Source organism: Bison bison, unplaced genomic scaffold (assembly GCF_000754665.1).
Source record: "Bison bison bison isolate TAMUID 2011002044 unplaced genomic scaffold, Bison_UMD1.0 scf7180017864053, whole genome shotgun sequence".
NCBI classification, from domain to species: domain Eukaryota; kingdom Metazoa; phylum Chordata; class Mammalia; order Artiodactyla; family Bovidae; genus Bison; species Bison bison.
The window spans coordinates 4,248,770-4,258,354 of record NW_011494625.1 but is presented as its reverse complement, the minus strand read 5'-3'; positions in this window follow the sequence as shown (position 1 = coordinate 4,258,354).

Genomic DNA, 9,585 nt, shown 5'->3' with positions numbered 1-9,585 from the left:
ATGGGCATCTGAATAGGTTCAGGAAATTGGAGACTCCTAGCTCCTGTGACCTAGAGCTGGGGAAATGTTTTGTCAACAACAGAGCAGAGTGCAAGATGTCCTGGATTAATCCATATGCTTTGGGTGAGTGTTTACTTGGGAAGGTAGCTTCTGGTGGCAGATTCATAATTGGAATTCATGGTCTCCACTAGTAGGAGCATCACGATTTATTTTAAACATACAATCTCCTTAGTACAGCCTTCGATTTTCTCAAATTTTATCTTTAGCAACAAATACTGCCGGGCATTTACCTTGAACTAACAGACTCGCTCAGTTGATTTTTGAAATATGTCTGCCAAGTAGTCAAAGTTGAATAGCCAAAGTGAGCCTGTCAGTCATTCTTCCAAGTAAAAATAGTGTTCCGGGAAGATAGTCATATTTCAATTGTAATTCAAACGATCGCGTAAGTACTTTTCCCTGAAGGCAAGCAGCAGGAGTACTGTATGGGCACCTCCCATTTTATCCAAACAGAACATTTTAAAGCTGTGTATGTAAGAGCTCAGATTAATAAGCTCATTCTTACTGCTTCATCAAGATCATTAACTAAAATTAGCTTTCCCTTTGTTCCCCCCCGCTAGTGGGGATTAGGAAGAACCTGATAGCTGCTAGTTCGGTTTGCTCCTGTTCCTGGGTCTGGGCTAAGGGCCAGCAGCTTGACCCATCCTTTTTCGCACCATCAGTACAAATGTCAACACAGTGAAATGGGAAAATTTTATTATGAAAGTAGTTTTGAACTCCAGCACCCTCTGAAGGAGCTTCAGAGACCCCCTGGGGGTCCGTAGATGGCACTTTGAGAAGGGATTCCTCTAAAGTGTATTATAAATGGAAGGTAAATTCTTCTGAAAATTAAAGGTCATTTTTTTGGTAAATCATTATTGGACATGCTGAATTACCTCCAGACCACCTGTTTGGAAATCAAGAATTAATGCTTCTACTGGAAGACTAGATTCAACCGTTGTCATGGACTCTGTTAATTAATTTAAAATATTTATTTTCTGATGGCTGTGTTAGGTCTTAGCTGTGGCCTTCCCCCACCATGAATCAAACCCACGTCCCCTGCATTGGGAGGTGGATTCTTAACCACTGGAGCACTGGGAGGTCCCAGAATCTGTTAATTTGTATTTAGATTTTTGTGCTCCGTGGTGATCCCCACAGCTTTGCAAGGATGCTCGGACAGAGTGGGTCACCCTGCCTTCTAGCTGCGACGTGGACACTAGGTCACTCTTCAGGATCCCTGCATCCTCCATCCTTGGTGGAAAGCTTTTCTTTCATTCGTGGGCATCTAATAGGACCTTGCAGTCTTGAAATCTAAAGTAACTTGTATGGTTTAAAACGTCAGCAGGTGTTTTGGTGGATCTTCTGGTGAGTCATAGTTCTAGACAAGTAAAGGGTTCTCTTGGCACAACTGCCTCACTGAGACTGGAGACTGGACACCGTCATGACTGGAGGAAAAGAGGCAAAAGCCGTATTCTCCTCTCATCCACACAGAATGCCACGAAGAGCATCGTTTTCTCACATTTTTTTTTTAATTAAAAATACAAATGGATGACAGGTTGCTTTGAAAAATCTCTCAATAGAAACCCTAATACCTTTTGAAAGTATTTGCCTGCATTGTATTTTAGGAGAGAGGAGTGAGCAAAAATGGAAATTCTTCCCATGTCTCTATGGCTCCTGGATTTGTGCGTTGCTCTCCATATTGAAGGTAATGAAATGAAGGGCCTAGATTCAGTCCTGACCAACGTGTATGTACCTAAATATTGACAAGTTATAGTGACCTGCCATTACATTGTCATAAAATATATTTCTCCTGGCATAACAGTGATTTTGGTTTTTTTGTTCAGTTTTTTCTTTTTTTTTTAAGGTCAGACCTCTGCCTTATTCAGCCACCAGGGATATGGATACATCACTAAGATAACCTTTTAGCGTCCTTAAAATGGTTTTTAATCTACTATGTCCTTGGGGAGATTGCTTTTAAGTTTAGATTTTAAGCAAGAAAACAGGCATACTACATACTTTGGGCACAGAGGCACATTGTAAGTAGGGAGATTATTTAAGCCTAGAAACCGAAAATAACTCTAAGATCTCATCTTCCAGAAATCATTTTCATCTTTCCTACTTATTTTGGTTACCCTAAGAAGAACATGTTTTGCCTTATATCAAACTGTAGACCTTCTGAACTTTATACCACACTTAATTCTGTTTCTATTTCTATTCTTTATACAACACTTAATTCTTAATTCTGTTTCATATCAGTTTTCCTAGGTGTGATTAGACAATATTATTTTCATTTACTCAATTAAAACCCCAAATAAAATAGATGGTCATTAAGGAGGAAGTTGGAACATCAGCTTTCTGTGTCTATTTTTGTTTGTTTCCTTTTGTATATGACCAAACCTATATTTGCATGAGCAAATCAAATCATACCTGCAAGTCCACAAATGCAGAATTTGCATGCTTCCCTAATCCTAGATTCTTGGGAAAACGCCACATTAACGCCAAAACCAACATATGAACAACTTGGCCCTTGGTGTCCGATATAGCCAGTGGAGTTGAGCACCATCTAACTTCTTGCTGGAGTTGCTCCACGTATATGGATTTTTGAGCCATGCTTCTGGGGCCATCTTCAAACTGCCAGGAAGCTACCCTCTGAATCTCCCCACAGTCTAGTTACCAGACTGTTTAACTGGAAGTCCTTTGAGGGCAGCATTTATATCATCCTAGTTCACATGAATTTATGAGTCATGGCTCAATGCAGGGTTTCAGAGAAACAATGAGGATCCCTGAAAGGAACTTCTTATAAGGTTAAATTGCCTGTACAGACAATAACATAGGGAAACTAATTATACCTGTTTTTTGAAAGAATAGCTTTATGATTGTACAAAAAATATTGACCTCTGGTAACAGTGTTATTATCTGTAAACTGAGAGTTTGTTGCTTAAGATAAACCCTCAATCTCACACATTCATAGATGCCATGGAACACAAATGTATTGATTTTTATCATCACCATTCTGTTGCTCTTGGTGTTGAGCACTATAGTTTTTGTCCATATAAGGTGAAAATAATCATACAGTTTGGGCAAGTGAACTTGGTAGTTTAAATCAGTTATTTGATGGACTTTAATGGTTATATGATTAAATTGTCTACTCAGTTTGACCAATCATACAAGCTTAGCAATTTCAGAGAAAATAGTCATAGTATTTTTAAGTGGACTAGTAATAATTCAGGGTTCTTAACCTCTTTTGGAGATATGTTGATATTATACTTAATACTTCTCACATATTAAAGATTTTCATTTAATAAAGTCAGACTGATGAGTGGACCTTCTGAGTGGGGATGTGAGGAAGAGAATACCTCCCTCTCTTCTTGCTGGAAAATATGGTAAATTAGAGGGGAAATGAAGAGTCTATAATTGATTGAAAACTCATCTGGTATGACTTCAAAGACATAAGAAGTCCACATTTCCTAACTGGGAGTTCTTGAACTAGGAACTTTTAAGAAAGAGAGTTTGGACCCTTTCTAAACCACTCGATTTCTTCTTCATCCAGTGCTCTATAAATGCAAAATAGAGACCAAATTTGAAAAGCGTGTGCAGACAAAACCATTTAAGCCATGTAAGCAAAACTAAGTCTAGCTTATTTCACGAACGTAATCAAGATTTAATTTAGATTACTTCTTGTAAATCATAAAAGAAACTTCAGTCGTCTTTCTGAAATGCTATGAGGTAATCACTTTGAACCAAGCCCCTGCTGTCTGGTAACCCCCACTGTCAGAACCCATCATTGTGAAGGTTAAATAACTCCCTCCTTTCCGCTCTGTATGCCATGATGGAATCGTCCCTCTGAGCCTCATCTCAGTTTTTAATCCAAAAGCTCCCAGTTTGCACACTGTCCTTATAGGCACAAAAAACTCTTACTGAATACTGTTTTACTGTTCTGGTTTAATTGTTTCAGTTTCTGGAGTTTTGAGAGAAGGAAATGTGGCAGGAAAACACAGCAAGGAGAAGTTATGGTTGAGCTAGGATGAGTAATTGGAATGGTTTTAGGTAAGAATGGAGATGCAGTTGAAGCTGAATTGTAGAGGATTTTGAACAAAATGCTGAAGAGTTTGGACAAAGAGCTAGACGCTGAAGAGTCGCTGAAAGTATGAGCAAGAGAACTCTATGACCGAGCCGTTCTTAGGGATATTGACTGTAGCAGCAGTGTGTTGGGGGTCTTGGGGGAGCAAGAACAGAGACTGAGAACAGAGCGGAAGGTCCTGAACACGATCAGATGGGAGGTAACGGGAGCTTGGATTGACTGTGGTTCCAGTACGAGAAGCGGGTGATAGCTGCTAGAGATGGGGTCTAATTGGAGTGAAAAGCATTGGTAGTTACTCAGAGAAAGGCCAGCGGAAGCGCCAATGAGAAACTTGGGTTTTTAGTTTTGTTTCATTTCTTTTTGAGAACCTTGGATTTTTATTCTAATTAACTTATTTTTGAGGACCTTGAGTTGTTTTTTTAAGACTTTTTATTAAAATATTTCCAAGACCTTTTTAGAAAACATTTATTTATTTGGCTGTCTCCAGGTCTCTGTTGTGGCATGTGGGATTTAGTTCCCTCACCAGGGATAGAACCCAGGTCCCCTGCATTGGGAGCTTGGTATCTTACCTACTGGACTACTAGGGAAGTCCCAGGAACCTTGGGTTTTTAATCTGGGTTACCAATAGGATATGAATAGCATTTGCAGAGATGAGCAGGTGAGGACCAGGAGTAGATTTTGGGGTGATGGGTGGGTGGGCAAAGGAACCTATGGCTCCTGTCTTGGGAATGTTGGATTTGTGATGATGGTGGAACACTTGGTGGAGGGTTAGGATATGCAATGAGAGTGGCCTGGGGAGTGTGGATTTGGGTTTTCTAAGAGGAGAGTTGAAGTGGAAACTGAAGTGAGGGGTGTAGGAGACTGGCATGTGGCTGAGGACGACGTGCCTTGTGGCCACAGTTTAGTCCAAGAGACAGGTCAGGATCGATGCCATAAGCACTGTACAACAATGTATATGGGTCATGAAGATGGTAACACAAGAGTGAGAAGAGCTGCCAGGGAAAGCCAGGCGCATGGGTAGCTGGGCCTTAGAGCTGAGAAGAAGTTTGCCAGACTTCCCAGGGAAGGAAGAGCATTTCAGGCAGAAGAAAAGCACAGATGGGAAGTGGTGGTGATTTGATTTGTTGGGGAATGGAGTGGTGAGAGGCGAGAGAAAGGAAACGGATACTGTTGAACATTCTCTTTTTATTACACGGAGGAAGAGATACCAGAGTGGAGGGCGGAGAGGGAAGAAAAACCAGCCAAGCTTGTGAGATCCTGAAAGACAGTCAACAGTGACCCAGCTGGCTGGAGACGGAGGTGGGCTCTGGGACCCTGGACTTCTTGCCTTTGCTTTCTGCCTTCTTTTATAAAAGGAGGTTAGCATCCGGTCATTTCTGAAGCCCTTTCCCGCTAAGGTTCCGTGTGAGTCTCCAACTTTGGGAAGCTTTCTTTTCTTTTCGGGTTACATTGAGTAATTTAGTGTTCGAGTAATTAGAGTCTAATTGGAAACCTGTGACCTGGAAGAGGTAACACACTTCCTTACAGGGTCTGTCTTGCTCTGGGGGCATAGTTCACAGTACTGGGAGCACTTCCTCATTAACTGTCCCCAGGGGCCTCCATCCAGCAGCTAGTTACTAGGGTGGGAGGGAAGTACTAATGTTTATAAAGATCACATTGGAAAATTTTCTGAAACAATTGAACTGCAAAACATGTGTTTAATATTTATAGTGCTTGGAATGGAAAAGATACTTTTGATCATCCTCTTTCTTCCTGGAGTGTAGCCAGCTCCTAGATCTCTTGGGAGAGCTTCTTCTCAACCAGAAAATAATGAGACCTTGCTATCTCGAGGGGACCTTGTACCATTCCTTGTGATTTAGGTGAAGGCTTGATTGCAGTGCATGTTTTCTGATCCTGGTAATCTTAAATAAATAATCCAAGCCCACGGCATTAATAAAAGCAGTAATTCTGTCAAGGATCCTTGCTAACTTCCTAAACTTCTGAGGGTCCAGAGCTGGTGATTTATGAACGCTGCCAGAATCTGAGCCGTGGTGTTTTTTAGGGGATTCGTTGGGAGGTATGCTTTTAAGGGTAATTACCATGTGTCAGAAGGATGCCTTAGCCCCGTTGACACTGTGTGCTCAATTTTATTTAGAGGTCAAATGGCAAGAGAATTATATGTGAAAGGGTATCCTTTCAACATTTACAAGTAGAAAGTAAGCGTAACGGGCTAAGCTCAATTCTGAGTGGATGTGATAGTCACATTAACTCTGTGTACCTTGCTGTTTGCAGGTCATTCGAGTTCTACAGATATTAATTGTGCTTCTAACACACCCCAGGGGAAGGCTGACATGCACACATCTCTGGGTCTGGCACCGTCCAGTTGTTCACTGTTCAGTCTCTAAGTTGTGTCCAACTCTTTGCGACCCCATGGACTGCAGCATACCAGGCTTCCCTGTCCTTCGCTATCTCCCAGAGTTTGCTCAGATTCATGTCAGTTGAGTCAGTAATGGTATGTAACTATCTTATCCTCTGCTGCTTCCTTCTCATTTCGCCTTCAATCTTTCCCAGCATCAGGGTCTTTTCCAGTGAGTCAGTTCTTCACATCACGTGGCCAAGGTATTTGGAGCATCAATTTCAGCATCAGTCCTTCCACTGAATATTCAGGGTTGATTTCCTTTAGGATGGACTGGTTTGATCTCCTGACAGTCCAAGGGACTCTCAAGAGTTTTCTCCAGCACCACAGTTTGAGAGCATCGATTCTTTGGCTCTTGGCCTTCCTTACGGTCCAACTCTCACATCCATACATGACACTGGAAAAACCATAGCTTTGACTAGATGGACCTTTGTCAGCAAAATGATGGTCCAGTGCTGAAGTGTTATTCCATGGCTCCTTGAAATATGAAGGAAGAGCACCTAACAAAGCCTGGGAGGTGATGGAGGGACGTGAGGGAGGGCAAGAATGTCTTCCCTAAGAAGGTCTTGCCTGAGCTGGATCTTAAATAATCAGCTGAGTTTACCCAGGTAAAACATGAAAAGAGAGACAGCTTGAGAAAAAGTAGGGGGTTGCAGTCCTGCTGAGTGGGGGTAACAAAAGCCTTTTGGTTGGAGCAGGAAGGACAGGGGCAATTATAGTTGGTGGTATCAATGCAGCAGTTTGAGCTGAGAAGGTGAGGGGAACAGGCAGCTTGCTATTCTGATGGCAGTTTTCTTTCCCTGCTAGTAAATTTGCCTAAAATCTGCTGCTCCCCTGAAACGGATCTGGAATCTTGAAAACTATGTGTATTTTAGTCCCTTGTCACCCCAAGGTAGACTTCTACTGAACATGGTCAGGTGGTCTCCCTGCTTTCTCCCCAGATCCTGGCTCCTTCTCCATTTCTTGAACTGGAACTTGGATCAGCACCCCTTGCCTAGGCCAGTGGGTTATTCCTAGCCCCCTGCCCCCTAGAATGGTCCCAGACTGATATCCACCCCATTAGCTAAGATGAATCTCTGTCGTTCTTGACCCAGACACTCAAAAGATGCTCAGGAAATCTCACCGTGGAACTCTCCCCACCACCCGCAATTGGGTAGATTGGCTGCTTAGCAACTAAGCACCCAGCTCATGCTTGATCTTTCTGCAGCTCTTGAATTTGCCATCCGGACAATAGCCTCTTCTCTTTCCCCGCTGCCCTGGTCAGTTTTCCTGCTGCTGCCAGCCTCAGTCGATGTTTTCTGCTCTAAACCTCCCACTTACTTGTCAGCTGATGTTGAGCTGGTAGGGTGCCTGACGAGACTGAAGCTCTCTAGAACTGGCAAAGGTCCATTTCCAAATGTTCAGACATTTCTTTGGCCTGCTTCCACCCCAAACTCAACTCTTAGCTTTTAAGTCCAGCTGTGTGGCTGGCAATTTTATAAGGAAGCATTACCAAATGTGTGTTTGGAGGAACCATAAATGTTGCAGACAACACCCTCATTCTTGGGGATTCACAATAATTATTAGCATATTGAAAGGCTCTGGAAAGTTCTGTGGTCTAGAAACTCTGCTAATTTGCATTTGATAATTTCTAAAAGAAAAGTTCTCCCCCCACCAGTAATATCTATCTAAATGCCCAATCATTGCACATTTAATGAAACACACTTAGGGAACCTGGTTTGAAAGCTTTACTATTCTTTTCCAGTACTATTAACCAGGGTGGTAACCTTCCAAGTAGGAAATGGAAACCCATTGCAGTATTCTTGCCTGGGAAATCCCATGGACAGAAGATGCTGGTGAATTACAGTCTTTGGGTTGCAAAGAGTCGGCTCTGCCTTAGTGACTAAACAACAACAACGGCAAACCTTCCAAGCAGGGGCGTTCCTCAAGGACTGGAAATATTGCCATCTCAAATCTAGTTGTAGCAAATTCATGACAGGATTTGCTGGGAAAGTGTCTGCAGAGGCTGGAGGGGTTTAGCAGACAGGTTGTCTGTGCCTGACAACATCGATTTCCTTTTCTTCTGATAACAGCCTCAAAATTTCCTTAGAAAATTCAATTTATAAGGCTGAAGTGTGCCCCCACCCCCACCCAATTTGTATGTTTAAATCCTAATTGTAGGGTATCCCAGAATGTGACTATGTTTGGAGATAGGGCCCTTTAAAGAGGTGATTAAGAGACTATGAGGTCAAATGGGTGGGCCCTTATATCAGTTCAGTTCAGTCGCTCAGTCCGACTCTTTGGATCCCATGAAACGCAGCACGCCAGGCCTCCCTGTCCATTGCCAACTCCCGGAGTCCACCCAAACCCAAGTCCATCGAGTCGGTGATGCCATCCAACCATCTATCTCATCTTCTGTCATCCCCTTCTCCTCCCGCCTTCAGTCTTTCCCAGTATCAGATGAGTCAGCTCTTCACATCGGGTGGCCCTTATATGACAGGGTCTTTATGAGAAGAGATTAGGACTTATGCAAACACAGAGGAGACCACATAAAGACACTGGATGCAGACAGCCACCTACAAGCCAAGGAGGGAAGTCTCCAAAGAAACCACCTTGCTGACAGCTTGACCTTGAACTTCTCAGCCTCCAGAACTGTGAGAAATACGTTTCTGCTGTTCAAACCAGTCAGTCTGTAGTGCTTAGTTATGACAGCCCTAGAGAGCTACTTCACAGGTGAAAGCGAGGCTGATCCCCTCATGTGGGTCAGCAGGTACCCACCTCGGTCCATGAGAACAAGGTCTCAAAATGGTCCGCAGCGACTGGCTTTGAACTGGTCACATGACCCAAAATAGGTCAGTGAGCTCCAGAGGCATCCTCTTCCTATGTGTGTGTTCCTGCTAAGTCGCTTCAGTCGTTTCCAACTCTTTGCAACCCCATGGACCGTAGCCCGCCAGGCTCCTCTGTCCATGGGATTCTCCAGGCAAGAACACTGCAGTGGGTTGCCGTGCCCTCCTCCAGGGGATCTTCCCCACCCAGGGACTGAACCCCCATCTCTTACATCTCCTGCATTGGCGGGCGGGGTCTTTACCACTAA